Here is a 16,310-nt window from a genome sequence, read left to right on the forward strand (position 1 = left end):
AAATTATGAAAAGCCCACACAGTACTTAAGCCAATGGAAATGGCAAGGTTTATTCAAACTTCAGACTCAAATAAGTGACATTCTCATATCAAAATAATTAAAAATCAAAGTGGTGTTATGCAGAAATTCTAAACACTTAATGATGTACAGTGTACTTGACACACAGCATAACAATACAGACATAACATGAAGGTGCAGTACAATAACAATTAGAAATAATCCCATACCTTTTATAACCTGGATAACAACTACCCACTTTGAATGCTACATGATTTTAATGGGATGGTAATTAGATTGTACAGTTGTGCTCCCAACCTTGGGTCCTAGATGTTCTTGGACTAAAACTCCAGAAAGCCTTCAGTGCTAGCTATGCTGGCCACAGTTTCCGGGAGCTCTAGTCCAAGAACATCTGGGGACCCAAGGTTGGGAACCACCGCTATAGAAGGTACATTACTATATAATATAAATAAATAAATATCTGCCTTCAAGTCAATTCCAACGTGTGGTGACTTTCTAGGGTTTTCTAGATATACATTATTCAGAAGAAGTTTACTATTCCTTTCCTCTGGTTGAAATCTGGGAGTCCACAGCTTGCCCAAGGCTGTATCTTCTCCCAGGAAGCACACTGGGGAATCAAACTCTCAACTTCTGGCTGCACAGAGAGGTACCCATTATGAAAAAGTCACTGGAGTAAAAAGCAGATAATAGTAGCATGGTTGGGTGAACTTGAACTCCAGTAGACTGATGAGTACCACTTCAAGTTCCATTAGCCTAATTTTAATTTTATGAATAGTCCTCCATGGACAAAATTGATAGCAAATTTCTGTTAATAACTTCAGAAAACTTACAGCCTTGCCCATGGATATTATTCTAGGACTTTTGATTATTTTGAGAGCTCTTATCTTGCTAACCATTACATTGAGAAGATTATTAAAGGCAGATTTGCTTCCCCTATCAGTAGATAACATCTGCTTCTGGAGCAATTTTCAATGTTCTGATACAAAAGTTGTTTTATAAAGTTATTTTATAAAGGAAGACAGAAATAACAGAAATGTCTTAGCCATTTAATGCTCCAGATTTTCATTGTTCGGTTTTGTACCTGAAACAGTCAGTTTTGAGCAAAATGTGGAGGCTTTGTGCATGAAATTTCATTCTCATACACATGACAACTCAGCTGAATACCCCAGGAAATTTCTTGCTATCCTCGTGTTCATGAAGCTGAATATTGAAAACCCTCATCCTTGCTTGTGAGAACAAGTCAAGTGAACTGATGTATCTTTACCTTTTCTATCACATCATCAAGATATAAGCAAGAGGAAAATAAATCATTTGGAAAATTTTATGGCTTAGCCTATGATTGTCCACAACTATAAAATGATAAGTGTTCACAGTGATAAAAATAATCACAATGGCACATGAAAGAATGAAATCCCCAGGCCCCATCTAGCCAAAAACCGACCATGACAACTAGAAGAAAAAGAATGGTACCTCGAAAGTGAAAAAAATACATGTAATAGGTGGCATTAAGCTATTTTTTTCTAGATTTTTTTCTAGAGCAAACAAAAAACCAAAATAAGGCATGTCTGAAAGTCACTTTGCTTTCTGAGCTGGACTTTGACTACAGAGTTTAGCCATGACAAAAATTACAGAGTTCTGAGAGCTTTAAATATTTGAATTAGCATATAATTGTTTGTGCATCTCAAAATAATGAACTTATTACATTATGGTTGATAAAATGGATAACTAAAAATACCAAGAAGCACAAATTCATTTAAACCCAGGTAGCAATTGTATTACCTCTAACTATTTGACCAACTCATATATCATCTAAAATACTCAACTATTACAGGAACACAAAAGATTATCCAATAAGTAAGTAATCAAGCAACTATGAATAGTACATGGAAACATATATTTGTAAAATACTTCCCTATTGAGTTAGTTTCACTGGATTTTTGTGGCCAATGCAGATAAATATTTAAGGCATTTTGCTGTAAAATATTCAAATGGTAAATTATTCAGTACTGTAAATCTGATGAAAGAACTGCCAAAGCATGTTTTTATGATTAGTGAGTTCAAATGAAAGAAAACAATTCCACATTTAAAAAAAACAGTCAAATATTGTTCCAATGACTTTTTAATTCAACAGTTAGCATTTAAAATTCATTAAACTTTCTAGGAACACAATGAAATATGGAACATATGGAAATCCTTGAGTAGTTTAATACACAGATTGTTTGTTTGTTTAGTGTCATTTATATGTCACTTTTAGATGATTAGAAAATTAAGGAATATTTTTCAGTATGACATTGATAATTCGTTTGTAGCTAAATAATCTATAGATATTGCTGAGATTTCCATTCTTTTTGCAGTTATCAAGCCATTTCATTATTGACAGTTTGCTTCACTCTGTCAAAACACCATCCTTATACTTTATGCCTAGCAGAAGCGATGAGTCATAAAGCAATTTGTCCAACTCCTTGGGGAGGGCAATGACTAAACCAATGAAAGAGAATTCTCTATTATCCAGAAGTGATTTACTGGGAATTCAGAAAGGAATTTTTTTTTCTGATTTTCCAGATGGAGTTCAATATACAGCTACTGATTAAAAATGAAGATAGAATTAGAAGGTTATGGTGAAGAAGAAGAAGAAATACTCCTGGCAGAATAATATATTATTTTGTAGACCAGGTGCTCAATAAAGATCAAACAAACTATCTAGCCCTTGGCTAAGATGGAAAGTTCCGTGAGCCTGCCATGTATACTTGGCAACAATGTATGCAATACTTTATTGAATACTTCAGCTTTGTGTCTACATTATTCCATGTCAGCTCAATACTGGACATGGAAATTTATCATATTTTAAGACATTTGAATCCCGTAGAAGAAATGGAGTAGCCCTCATAGTCAACAAAACAGTGGGAAAAGCTGTACTGGGATACAATCTCAAAAATGAGAGAATGATTTCATAACGAATCCAAGGCAGACCTTTCAACATCACAGTAATCCAAGTTTATGCACCAACCACCAATGCTGAGGAGACTGAAACTGACCAATTTTACAAAGACTTACAACACCTTCTAGAACTGACACCAAAGAAAGATGTTCTTCTCATTATTGGGGACTGGAATGCTAAAGTAGGGAGTCAAGAGATAAAAGGAACAATAGGTAAGTTTGGCCTTGGAATTCAAAATGAAGCAGGGCAAAGGCTAATAGAGTTTTGTCAAGAGAACAAGCTGGTCATCACGAACACTCTTTTCCAACCACACAAGAGACGACATGGACATCACCAGATGGGCAATACCGAAATCAGATTGATTATCTTCTATGCCGCCAAAGATGGAGAAGCTCTATACAGTCAGCAAAAACAAGACCTGGTGCTCATTGTGGCTCTGATCATCAGCTTCTTATAGCAAAATTCAAGCTTAAACTGAAGAAAGTAGGAAAAACCACTGGGCTAGTCAGATATAATCTAAAGCAAATCTCTTATTAATACACGGTGGAAGTGAAGGAAATATTTAAGGAACTAGATTTGGTGGACAGAGTGCCTGAAGAACTTTGGATAGAGGCCTGTAACATTGTCCAGGAGGCAGCAAGAAAAACCATCCCAAAGAAAAGGAAATGCAAGAAAGCAAAGTGGTTGTTCAACAAGGCCTTACAAATAGCAGAGAAGAGAACAGAAACAAAATGCAAGGGAGATAGGGAAAGTTACAGAAAATTGAATGCAGAGTTCCAAAGAATAGCAAGGAGAGACAAAGGGGCCTTCTTAAATGAAGAGTGCAAAGAAATAGAGGGAAATAATAGAAAGGAAAAACCAGAGATCTGTTCAAGAACACTGGAAATGTTAAAGGAAGATTTTGTGCAAAGATGGACATGATAAAGGACAAAAATGGCAGGAACCACACAGAAGCAGAAGACATCAAGAAGAGGTGGCAAGAATACACAGAGGAATTATATCAGAAAGATTTGGATATCCCGGATAACCCAGACAATGTAGTTGCTGACCTTGAGCCAGACATCCTGGAGAGTGAAGTCAAGTGGGCCTTAGAAAGCATGGCTAACAACAAGGCCAGTAGAGGTGATGGCATTCCAGTTGAACTATTTAGAATCTTAAAAGATGAAGCTGTTAAGGTGCTACATGCCAGCAAGTTTGAAAACTCAGCAGTGGCCAGAGGCTTGGAAAAGATCAGTCTATATCCCAATCCCAAAGAAAGGCAGTGCCAAAGAATGCTCCAACTACCATACAATTGCACTCATTTCACATGCGAGCGAGGTTATGCTCAAAATACTCCAAAGTAGCCTTCCGTAGTATGTGGACCAAGAACTCCCAGAAGTACAAGGTGGATTTTGAAGGAGCAGAGGAACTAGAGACCAAATTGCTAACATGCGCTGGATTATGGAGAAAGCCAAAGAGTTCCAGAAAAAGACCTACTTCTGCTTCATTGACTATACAAAAGCTTTTGACTGTGTGGACCACAGCAAACTATGGCAAGTTCTTAAAGAAATGGGAGTGCCTGACCACATTATCTCTCTCCTGAGAAATCTATATGTGGGATAGGAAGCAACAGTTAGAACTGGATATGAACAATCTGATTGGTTTGAAATTGGGAAAGGAGTAGGAAAAGGCTGTATATTGTCTCCCTGCCTATTTAACTTATATGCAGAATACATCATGTGAAATACTGGACTGGAGGAAACCCAAGCCAGAATTAAGATTGCCAGAAGAAATATCAACAACCTCAGATATTAAAGAACCTCTTAATGAGGGTGAAAGAGGAGAGCGCCAGAAATGGTCTGAAGTGCAACATCAAAAAAGCTAAGATCATGGCCACTGGTCCCATCACCGCCTGGCAAATAGAAGGGGATGATATGGAAGCAGTGATTTTACTTTCTTGGACTCCATGATCACTGCAGATGGTGACAGCATCTGGGAGGAAAGTGATGACAACCTGGACAACATCTTTAAAAGCAGAGACATTACCTTGTCAACAAAGGTCTGCATAGTCAAAGCTATGGTTTTTCCAGTAGCGATGTATGGAACTGAGAGCTGGACCATAAAGAAAGCTGACCGCTGAAGAATTGATGCTTTTGAATTGTGGTGCTGGCGGAGGCTCTTGAGAGTCCTCTGGACTGCAAAGAGAACAGAACTACCCATTTTGAAAGAAATTAATCCTGAGTGCTCACTGGAAGAACAGATCCTGAAGCTGAGGCTTTGATACTTTGGCCATCTCATAAGAAGAAAAGACTCCGTGGAAAAGACCCTGAAGATTTGTTTTCTCTGCCAGCCTCTTCAGGCTTCCCTGTTCCTTGTGTGCTTCACCACAGTCCTCACAGTTGTTGTGTTGTTCTGTGTCATAAAGTTGCTTCTGAAGGATTAATTCTACCAGGAGTAATGTGGTTGTGAGCTATTGACCCAAATCATCTTGCCTAATTATCCTGGCATTAACAAAGAGTTAATTTTTGGAAGCAAATTGTCTTGAGTTAAGAAGTCACTATTGACAATATTTGTTGCATACTCATCCTGCAATTTACAATGTCTTCAGTGATTCCTTGTGGGGATTAGGTATATATTTTGAGTTTGGAATTTATTTAGATTCTGCTGTGAATTGTGAGGTAGTTGCCCATTTCTAAAGCAACCAAAAAAAAAAAAAAACCAAGGAAACCAAAAACAGCACTTGAATCAAAGCAGGTCTTTTCAAATTTCTGGATATTGCTTTGACACTTAAGTGGTTAAAAATGCAGAAGAAGAAAAAACACTGAGAAAGAAGAGGCGGCTTTAATAGAACCAGAAAGGCCAAAGTTGAAGGAGACTGAAAACTCAAGCAAAAGTGAAAAACCCAGGCTCTCCTGAAACCCCCAGTCATGGAAACCCTGGGAGAAAATTCCTCTGCTCATATGATCGGTGGCCATTTCATGAGAGAAGTATGTAGGAGGATGGAGGTAGAGAGAAGTGGCACACAGTATAGAATAATGAGCTGAATAATGGGCTGGTATTCAAGGCTTGGTTTTGATACCCCCAGTGCTGTCATATGATATCACCTCCAGTTCTTGACATGCCCATAGCAAGACATTCACCCACATGAATAAAAAGAAAAGAAAAAAGCTGTGAAAATGGGCATGTGTTACAAGTGGGGTCACACCTGTTTTCAGCTAAGTTGTAGTTATAGCTCAGACATGGAAAGTGCTTTCAGTCCCATTCAAAAGTCTGCATTAATTTTTCCTCTGTTTTTGTTTTTGTTTATGTGAGCTTTTTGCTTTGTTTGTTTGTCAGTCCGTCCATCCGTCTGTTTGTTTGTTTGCACCACTGGAGCAATTAGAAACCTGGAGCAGATTCAAATGGGAATTGGCATCCCCACGTGGAAGCTTATTCCAGACTGGACCCCGTCTGGTGGCTGCTGTAAGCATTTTTTTTTTAAAGCATATAGTCAAGCATATAGCCATACCGACACGTAGTTTGGTTTGTACTGTGTTGACTTGTCAACCTTTAATGCTTTTGTTAGAAAAGGAAATATTTCTTCCCCAAGCTAGAGGGATGCTATTTGCTTCATACATTGCTTCTTTTGTAGTACTTGTTCATCACTGTTAAATTAAGTTGGCAAATTGTCTCATTCCTAATGATGCTTGATAATCACACCAATCATCTGAAAGTATAAAACTGCTCGCATAAGCCACCACATGGTGAGTCATCATAAATGATTTTGCCTGACTCCCACAGACTGGCTTCCCAAAATGACGACCAAGAGATTTGCTGAGGAGTAATGATCATGACAATTTCCCACATGGTGACTGGCTGATGCTGGCATTTTCACTGCATACTTGAGCTGGCCCAGAAATGATACCCCCCCCAAAAAAATTAAAGATTCTCTAAGGTGTAGTTTCAAAGGATTGTGTGTGCATATGTGAGTCATGGTTCAATAGGCCAGCTTTTGATCCTTTTCCCATCGGTTGGCAGCCCAATGAAGTTTGGAGGATTTTTTTATTTTTTAGGACAAATTAAAAAGGAGTAAGATCAACAGTTTGTGACTGCCTTTCATGATTCTTTTTCAATTAGAAGCATGCTTCTGGGCTAGAAATGCTTAGATTTAACCTTTCCACCCTAGCAAGGAAAACTGCCTACTATTTCTTCCCTTGTGTACAGAAATGAAATTAAAATGAATTAAGAAATGAATAAATAAAAGAATTTTGCATAGGTTCAATTAGGATTTGTAAGGCTTACATTAGAATAACAAAGAGTTTTGTGACACTTAAAAGATTAACAAGTTTTATTTGGCATTAGCTTCTGTGAACCAGTGGACCATAGTTTACAACAGATTCACCCCCCAACCAAAACTTCTTAACATTAAACTGACACAAAACTGTCTTGTTTTGGTGCAACAGATGAATACAGATAAACAGACTAATTAATGACTGTCTTCTCACAGGAGGCCATTAGGTCAGCTAACAACTTACATCAAAACACACAGAGAAACATTAATTTATAATTATTTTTTTCCAGAGTGCACCTCTATACTTCCTAGCACAATCATTAAATTGCATCCAGACTTAGCTGAACTTAGTAGACCCACTGAAATCAGTAGGATATACTTCATCCATCAAGAACAAATTGTTATTATTCTACCTGTTTTTGCTGCTGCATGTTATTATCTCATTTTATAGTCTTGATAGGCATTTGCTACTAGTTCAGTTTCCATAAACCTGTAGAATAATATCTACAATCATGTGAAAAAGAAAGTCCACCCTCTTTAAATTCTATGATTTTATATATCAGAACATAACAAAAATAATCTGGTCCTTAGCAGGTCTGAAAATTAGGTAAGTACAACCTCAGGTGAACAACAATACATTATATATTACACCATGTCATGATTTATTTTACAAAAATAAAGCAAAAATGCAGAAGTCATGTGTGAAAATTAAGTACATCCTTACTGCTTCCAAAGGAATTAAGATGCTAAGTAGCAGCCAGGTGCTGCTAACCAAATGCCCTTGAATGATTGATCATCAACAAGTATGACCACCTCTATAAAAGCAAAAGTTTTAGCAGTTTGTTTGTCTGGAGCATTCAGGTGTATGTTAACACAATGCAAAAGTGTAAATATATCAGCAATGATCGTAGAGAATCAATTGTTCTTGCCCATCAATCTGGGAAGGGTTAGAAGGCCCTTTCCAAACAATTTAAAGTCCATCATTCTACAGTGAGGAAGATGATTCACAAGTAGAAAACCTTCAAGACAATTGCTAATCTTCCCAGGATTGAATATCCAAGCAAATTCACCTCAAGGTCAGACCATGTAATGATCAGAGAAACTGCAAGAAACTCAAGAGTTAAACTCAGGGAAAAAACCAAGTTTGGCGGTGGGATGATATTGGCAATTACAGGCGCTTCGCCAATGTTAGTAAAGTGGTGGAGAGGGTGGTGGCTGACCAACTTCAGGCTCTTTTGGATGAAACCTATGCCCTGGATCCATTCTAGTCGGACTTCAGGCCGTGCCATGGTACAGAAATGGCATTGGTTGCACTGCTGGATGACCTGTTGAGGGAGGCTGATGGGGGCAAAATGTCCTTGTTGGTCCTCCTCGATATCTCAGCCACCTTCTATACCATCGACCACGGTATCCTCCTGAGGAGGCTCTCCAAGTTGGGAATCAGACAGCTGGCACTTTCCTGGCTCCAATCCTCCTTGGAGGACCTTCCCCAGACAGTACCTCTTGGTGAGAATGTTTCTGCCCCATGGACCCTCAATTATGGGGTTCCGCAGAGGTCGATCATCTCTCACAATGCTGTTTAACATATACATGAGGCCGCTGGGTGGGGTCATCAGGGGATGTGGGGCATCATGTCATCAGTATGCTGATGATAACCAGCTCTACATCTCCTTTTCACTTACATCAGTGGATGCCGTTCTGTCTGGAGGCTGTATTGCAATGGATACAGGTGAATAGGTTGAGGCTGAACCCAGACAAGATGGATGTCCTGAGGGTGGGCGGCCCCTCCATTGGTAGTTTGGGAAACACTCTCTGTTTTTTTGGGGGTGACTCTCACCACAAAGAGTAAGGTTTGCAGCTTGGGGGTCCATCTGGCGCTCACCATGGAAATCCAGGTGGCGTCAGTGGTCCACTCCGCCTATTTCCATTTGTGGAGGATTGCCCAGATTTATTTATTTATTTATTAAATTTATACCCCGCCCCTCTAGACCACGTCTACTCAGGGCAGCTTACAGATGCGTCCCTATCTTGATCGTGGGGCGCTCACCACTTTGGTCCATGCACACGAGATTAGACCACTGCAATGCACTCTACGTGGGGCTACCTTTGAGAATGATGCAGAAGCTTTAAATGATGCAGAATGCGGCGGCCAGACTTCTTAGTGGGAACCGAAGATATCAATGTATTTCCCCCACTCTGGCTGCCTTGCATTGGCTGCCTGTTCGCTTCCGCATTGATTACAAAGTGTTAATGATGACGTATAAAGCCCTAAATGGTTTAGGACCTTGTTATCTAGAAGAACACCTTCTCCCATCTGTTGTTGTTTAGTCGTTTAGTCATGTCCGACTCTTCGTGACCCCATGGACCAAAGCATGCCAGGCCCTCCTGTCTTCCACTGCCTCCCGGAGTTGTGTCAAAGTCATGTTGGTAGCTTCGCAGACACTGTCCAGCCATCTCATGCTCGGTCGTCCCCTTCTTCTCCTGCCTTCACACTTTCCTAACATCAGGGTCTTTTCCAGGGAGTTTTCTCTTCTCATGAGATGGCCAAAGTACTGGAGCCTCAGCTTCAGGATCTGTCCTTCCAATGAGCACTCAGGATTGATTTCCTTCAGAAGGGATAGGTTTGTTCTCCCACCTAGATCTACTCAAATAACTTGATATAGCCAGGAAAGACGGCTGAGGGGCCTAATGTCAAGGGAGGCCTGGAAAGAAAGAACAAGAAACTGGGCCTTCTCGGCAGTGGCCCCTCGACTCTGGAACAGCCTTCCGTCAGAGATCTGCCTGGCTCCCTCGCTGGATGTTTTTAAGAGCCAACCAAAGACCTGGCTCTTTAGGCAAGCCTTTTCCCATGTCACTTCCTGATCTTTATTTTTATTTCCTCTGTCTATCCTGATTTCTATCTTTCCATCTTGAATGTTACCAATATTGCTGTTTAATTTGTTCTTTTTAATTATGGTTTTTATGATATTTTATTGTAAGCCGCCCAGAGTAGACATAGGGTACAAATTCAATAAATAAATAAATAAATAAATAAATAAATAAATAAATAAATAAATAAATAAATAAATAAATAAATAAATAAATAAATAAATAAATAAATAAATGTCAGATTCTACCAGCGTCAATTAGCATGTTAAATGTTAAAGTTAATGGCAGTACAATTAGGAAAAAGACTGAACAAGCATGGTTTGTTTGGAATAGTTGCTAGCAGAAAGCCTCTTCTCTCTAAAAAGAACATGGCAGCATAGCTTAGGTTTGTCAAGTTGCATCTCGACAAATCACAAGACTTCTGGAGCAATGTCCATTAGACAGACAAAATCAAAGTGGAGATGTGGGGGTGATTTGGGCTTGTTTTGCAGCCACAGGACCTGGGCACCTTGCAGTCATTGAGTCAACCATGAACTCTTCTGTGTACCAGAGTATTCTAGAGTTAAATGTGAGGTCATCTGTCCAATAGCTAAAGCTTGGCCAAAACTGGGTCATGCAACAGGGCAAGGATCCCAAGCATACCAGCAAATCTTACAACAGATTGGCTGAAAAAGAAAAGAGACAAGGTGTAGCAATGGCCCAGTCAAAGTGCAGACCTCAACCTGACTGAAATGTGTGGTGGGACCTTAAGAGAGCTATGCATAAACAAACGCATAGAGCAAACCTCAATGAACTGAAGCAATGTTGTAAAGGAGAGTGCACCAAAATTCCTCCACAACAATGTGAGAGACTGATAAGGTTATACAGAAAACAATTACTTCAAGTTATTGCTGCTAAAAATGGTCCTACAAGCTACTGAATCATAAAGTGTACTTAGTTTTTCACACATGGCTTCTCCATGTTGGCTTTATTTTTGCAAAATAAATCATGACATAGTATAATATGCCATGTGTTGTCTTTCATCTGAACTTGTATTTACCTAATTTTCAGACCTGCTATGGACCAGATGTTTATTATGTCCTGAAATGTAAAACCATAGCATTCAAAGGGCATGTCTTTAATCCCCCCTCCCCCCACAGAACTGTATAATGTTCATTCAGTTAGGCTAAATTTAATGTTGCACTTGCAGTAACATCAGAACTTTCTTCCTTTTCCTTTCTTGTTATTTGCAAAGCTCTGTGGTATTGAAAATCTGTTCCTCTGAGTTTTTGAAGCAGGTTTTTTTTTTTTTAGGGTGCACAAGCATGACAGCAGGAGGGAGAGGGAATTCCAGAAATTGTGCTTGTGTGGAGGCACATCATAGGAAACTGGTTGCGTTAAGACTTTAAATGCACACAAAACATTAACTCATAATGGCCATGTTGAAACCAAAAACTTTACCCTTGTTGATTTAATGAGACCCTTTTGCTGTGTTTCCCAGCATTCCATGTATTGCCCTTTTAGTAACAGATGGAAAACTTGTAGCCTTGTGGACATTCTGTTGTATGCAATAAAGAGATCAAGTTGATTGGCACTGAATTCTCATGTGAAGCTACAACATTTGCTTGGTTTTCAAATTGTAGCCAGCATTGGCTTGCAGTGCAGAATAACAGGTGCAGGTTGATCATCATCATCATAATTTTTCATACCATTATTTTTCCTTGATACATATTTGGCAGATAACTGATGTTACAGTTCTGTCTTTGGTGCCAGACTATTGCAATTGAACTATAGGATCTTTGTGCTGTTTTCCATAACAAATCTGAGCATAATTCTTCTCACTTTAAGTCTGCATTCTGACACATGCTGATGATCACATCCCTTCCATTGACCTTGGTGGGTTTTATTCTTTCATAAACATATTTAGATACAATTTATGAAGATGTCTGTCCTTCGTGGAAACCAGTGCCTAGGAGTTGCACTGGAATTGTTTCTCTCTTTCTCTCTCTCTCTCTCTCTCTCTCTCTCTCTCTCGTCAATTTTGAGCTATCATTATTATTTTTCTGGAACACAAGGCTGAACATACGTGCAGGAAGTTTCAAAGGAACATAAATGCTAAGCCAATTTTGAAAATGATTTGCTTTCATTGACGCATTCTTTTCAAAATGCTTGCTGGGTGGGAGAGAAGGAAGCAATCCTTCTGTTCCAAAACACCATGTATCCCCAATAGCATAATTTCAATATTGTACTGACACAACAATATTAAGCGTACATTCTTGATAATACTTTGAAAAGGCACCATACACTTTGCTTGGGCAGCCTTGCAAAATCTCGCCAGTAATTAATTGCCACTTTCATGGCAATAAAACTTTTGCTTCTCAAGTCTAAGTGCCTCCTGTTCAAAATTGGAACTGTGGAATGATGCTGTAGTTTTCTCTTTGCCACTCTTGTATGCATTTTAAAAGGGCTCTAGAGAGCTTAATGTATACAAAGAAAAGCATTTGGCTGTACAAAAGAACATTTCTCTGTTTGTATTCAGGCCAACTGCTCCTCAAGCTTTCTCTGAAAGCCTAAAGAGAGAAGTTCATTATATCAGTTGACCTGAAAGCAGTAAACCTGTGAAATTAGGAAAAAATGAAGGGAAAGTAGACCTCTTTTTATAGATGCAAAATGAATTAAACTAACCTTATGTCACCTTAGCACATCCTGCTGAATATCTCAAAGCCCCTTAACTCTTTGGCATCTGTAGTGGATACCCTGCCTTCCCATATATGTAATGGTATTAGCCTGCAGCAATGGGAGATGTTGGGAGGCAGAGCCAGAGAAACCAGAAGGGAGAGGTGAGTCAGATAAGAGAAGTTTAGTGAGTTGGTTCATTGAGAGAGTTTCAGAGACGAGAGTCTGAAGTAGAAGTTAGTCTATGGTAAACTGTAATAAGCAAACTGTAATCAAGAAACCTGTGTTATTCAACTTTATACATAGCTTGAACCTCAGTCTTTCTAATGAAAGGGTGTTGACAGAGGTCAACTGGTGGCAGCAGAAAGAAGAGAATGTGTCGTGAGCCTCAGGCTGGTGAAACAAGTAGGGGTCATGGGGTAAACGTCACAGTATCTATTCTGGATACTGACATAATTATGTCTCCTTTTGCACTTCCCTTCTCCATTTCATGCTGCCCAGCCAGCTAACAGTGACAGGAAGGCAGGATAGACACCTCCTGGAGACCAAAGCTGCTGCAATTGTGGCAGCAGCTGAAGAGAAGGCAAAGGCAGTGAGGGGATGGCATCCTGTATTGTACCTCCAGCCAACAGGAAGGAGGAGCAACCACAGCTCAAGAAACTCCTTGCTGCTCTGATTCATGGTGCATGGTCAACATGGCTGCTTCAGGGAGTCAGTCCTACTTACCTGTTTCAAAGGGAGCCAAGATGCTGGGGGGAAAGTAGCCAGCCAGCCATTCCACAAGCTTCTTATGTTTTAGCTATATTATTGTTGTTGCTGCTGCTGCTGCCATCTCTGTTGCCAGCTTCTGTGCCCAGACAATAGATACACTCCTTATTGGCAAAGAAGTATGAGTGCATGCATGCAATGGAGTCAGTGACAACAGCTAGAGTGGTCAAAATGACCAGATAGGCGGGGTATAAATAGAATACATAAACAAATAAATAGTCAAAGGACAGCCCCAGTATTGTGTGGGGACGTTTTGCATCCTGCCTCAGGTGGCAGGAAAGCTTGAGCTGGTCTCACTGTTTGTCCCATAATGTAATACAATAACTTTGTTGGGAATATATCCCACACACTATTTATAAAAGCTGGAACCTTATTAACAATGGACCCTTATTAATAAAATTGATTCCGCAACTAGCAAAATAGGAAAGACTCACATCTGCTGAATATTTTAGAAATCAAATTGACCACACATTATTATTTCATTGAGGCTTTAATATCCCTAATCCAGACCAAAAAGAACAGAATGTTCACAATAAAATAAACCAACCATATCATGACACACATGTGGCTAGAGCAGGGGTCTCAAACTCAATTTACTAGGAGCTGCTGAAGGCAGAGTCTGGGTGAGTCTGGGCCGCATCAGATTTTCCGCCAAGCGGAGCAAGAGCCCGAGGAAGCTGCCCAGGAGTTTCCTTAGCCTGGCTGGGGCTCCAAGGAGGAGGAGGAGGAGGGGTGCATGAGCCCCCGTCGCCAGCCATGACCCACTCCAGCTCCTTCTTCAATACCACCACCGGCAGCAGCAGGATGAAGAAGCGGAGAAGGGAGGGAGCACCAGCAACACCCTAGCGGGGGGAGGGCATGACATAAAATTAAACAGAATGGGGTGGGCCCCCACAGGTGCATGCATGTGCACGCACACAAACACACACACACACAAACACGGAGGTCTGGCAACCTTCCTCTGAAGGCTCCCCTCAAAAAAAAGGCGCACTCAGCAGCAACCTCCACCACAACAGATGAGCAAACTTTGCAAGGCAAGCCCAGGCAGCCTCCACAGCCAAGGCGGCTGAAGCAGGACGAAGAGGAGGAGGAGGAGGAGGAAGCACCGCCAGGCACTGAGGTGGCCACTGGCCGGGCTGGTGCTGGGCCTGCCAAAAGAGAAAGAGAGCCCGAGAACCCCTTCCCTGGAAGAAGCAGCAGTGGCGGCAGCTGCTGTTGGTGGCTTGGAGGCACTCTTCAAGGACAGGCTGGGAGCGAGCTCTGCTCTCAGGCATTGCACGGCGGCGGCTCAGGTGCTTGGAGAAAAGGGCTGGCAGTGCACCTCACTCACCAGCTCTCCCCCAAGACAGCGGCTCTTGCACCCTCCATCCAGAACTGCAGCCTGCCAGCTGGCAGACAGGTGGGATGGCTGGCAGGCTGCAGTTCTGGATGGAGGGTGCAAGAGGCGCTGTCTTGGGGGAGAGCCGGCGAGTGAGGCGAGGCTTTTTTTTTTAACTCTTGACAGCAGAGGACGTGTGGGCCCTTCAGAGGGGGAAGGCAAGGCAGGGGCCACAAACTATCATCCGGCGGGCTGCAAATGGCCCCTGGGCCACATGTTTGAGACCCCTGGGCTAGAGGAAACGGATGCAAAAAAAACTTTAAAAACCCTTAGGGATCACATTCCAGTGTCTGATCTGGGCAGAAAATAATTATAATGCAAAACAGCTCAGAATGATAATTTGGAAGTAGGACAATCCAAAGAAATTCACCAGTCCCATCAGACTAGAAGACTAGAACCCACAAAACAACCTGAGGGCTCACATTCAGTATCCATTCTGGACAGAAAATCTATATTGTGCAACATCACAATTTGTATCATGAATTCTGTTGGTTTATCATTCTCAGAAGTTGCCATTCTGGGACATTCTGTTCCAGCTGTTTTTGTTTGTTTGTTTGTTTTTGTTTTTTGTAATTAAATGGTTGATTAAAGAGTAAATGGGTTTGAATTCTAAAATATTGTTCCAATGTGTGTATCCAGCTATTTGTGGCCTCAGTTTTTACTGTCAAGTGCCCATTCTGGTGCAGTCCATTCCTGATTTTATATAGTCCCCAAAATTAGCTGTATTGTATGAGCTACACCTTATTGTTATTCTTAATTGGAATAAATACATTGAATGAATAGAAGTTAAGACAGCATTTCTGTAAGTGCTACATATTTATAGTAAATAGAATAGTTAAGTAACATAAATGCAACATTTCCAACTGGACGCAGTGTGATGTCCTTTTAAAATTTGGTGCTCAGCAATTTGCTATATGAGAATACCAATACAATCAATGCCAAACAGTGAGGATGAAGCAGAAATACAGTCAAGCTATCCAGTTACAGAATGTAGTTCCTCTATATGCTGTACCTGATGTGGGCCTCCCTTCAGTGTTCATTGATGAAGCATGGGACCTTATCTTGAAAGATATTTGGAAGCTACACAAATGGCATTGTGGGCCATAGTTTATTGTTGCTATCCAACACTATTAATGAAAAGATAAAATTAATCCTTTATTGCATTTTCATCAGTAAATCATAGGTTCAATACAGTATCACCACATATATTAAACCAATTCTATTATTTTTATTTGCACATCCTCATATTCTGTTCTTCCTCCTGAAAAAGACTAGGGAAAGTAACAATCTCTATAAAATAAGGCAACACTAAAATCAGTTCTAAAAAATAGAAGTAAAATTATAAATCAACAACCAATGATATTATGATAGCCAGGAGCTGAATAAAAGATCACCCAGAGTTTAAGTATTAAGGGGGGAAGGGGTTGAAAATGCAA

The 16,310-nt window shown here is 40.3% G+C and overlaps 1 long non-coding RNA gene across 1 annotated transcript in view; it reads left to right on the forward strand.

Annotated features, from left to right (window-relative positions):
- The window catches only part of LOC144587745 (uncharacterized), a 33,100-nt gene extending 25,954 nt beyond the window's left edge, over window positions 1–7,146 (forward strand). The window contains exon 2 of the long non-coding RNA XR_013542893.1: window positions 6,272–7,146. This is a non-coding gene — a long non-coding RNA (uncharacterized LOC144587745). The remainder of the gene's footprint in view (window positions 1–6,271) is intronic.
- The last annotated feature ends 9,164 nt before the right edge of the window (window positions 7,147–16,310 follow it).

Source organism: Pogona vitticeps, chromosome 3 (assembly GCF_051106095.1).
Source record: "Pogona vitticeps strain Pit_001003342236 chromosome 3, PviZW2.1, whole genome shotgun sequence".
In the NCBI taxonomy this organism is placed as follows: Eukaryota; Metazoa; Chordata; class Lepidosauria; order Squamata; family Agamidae; genus Pogona; species Pogona vitticeps.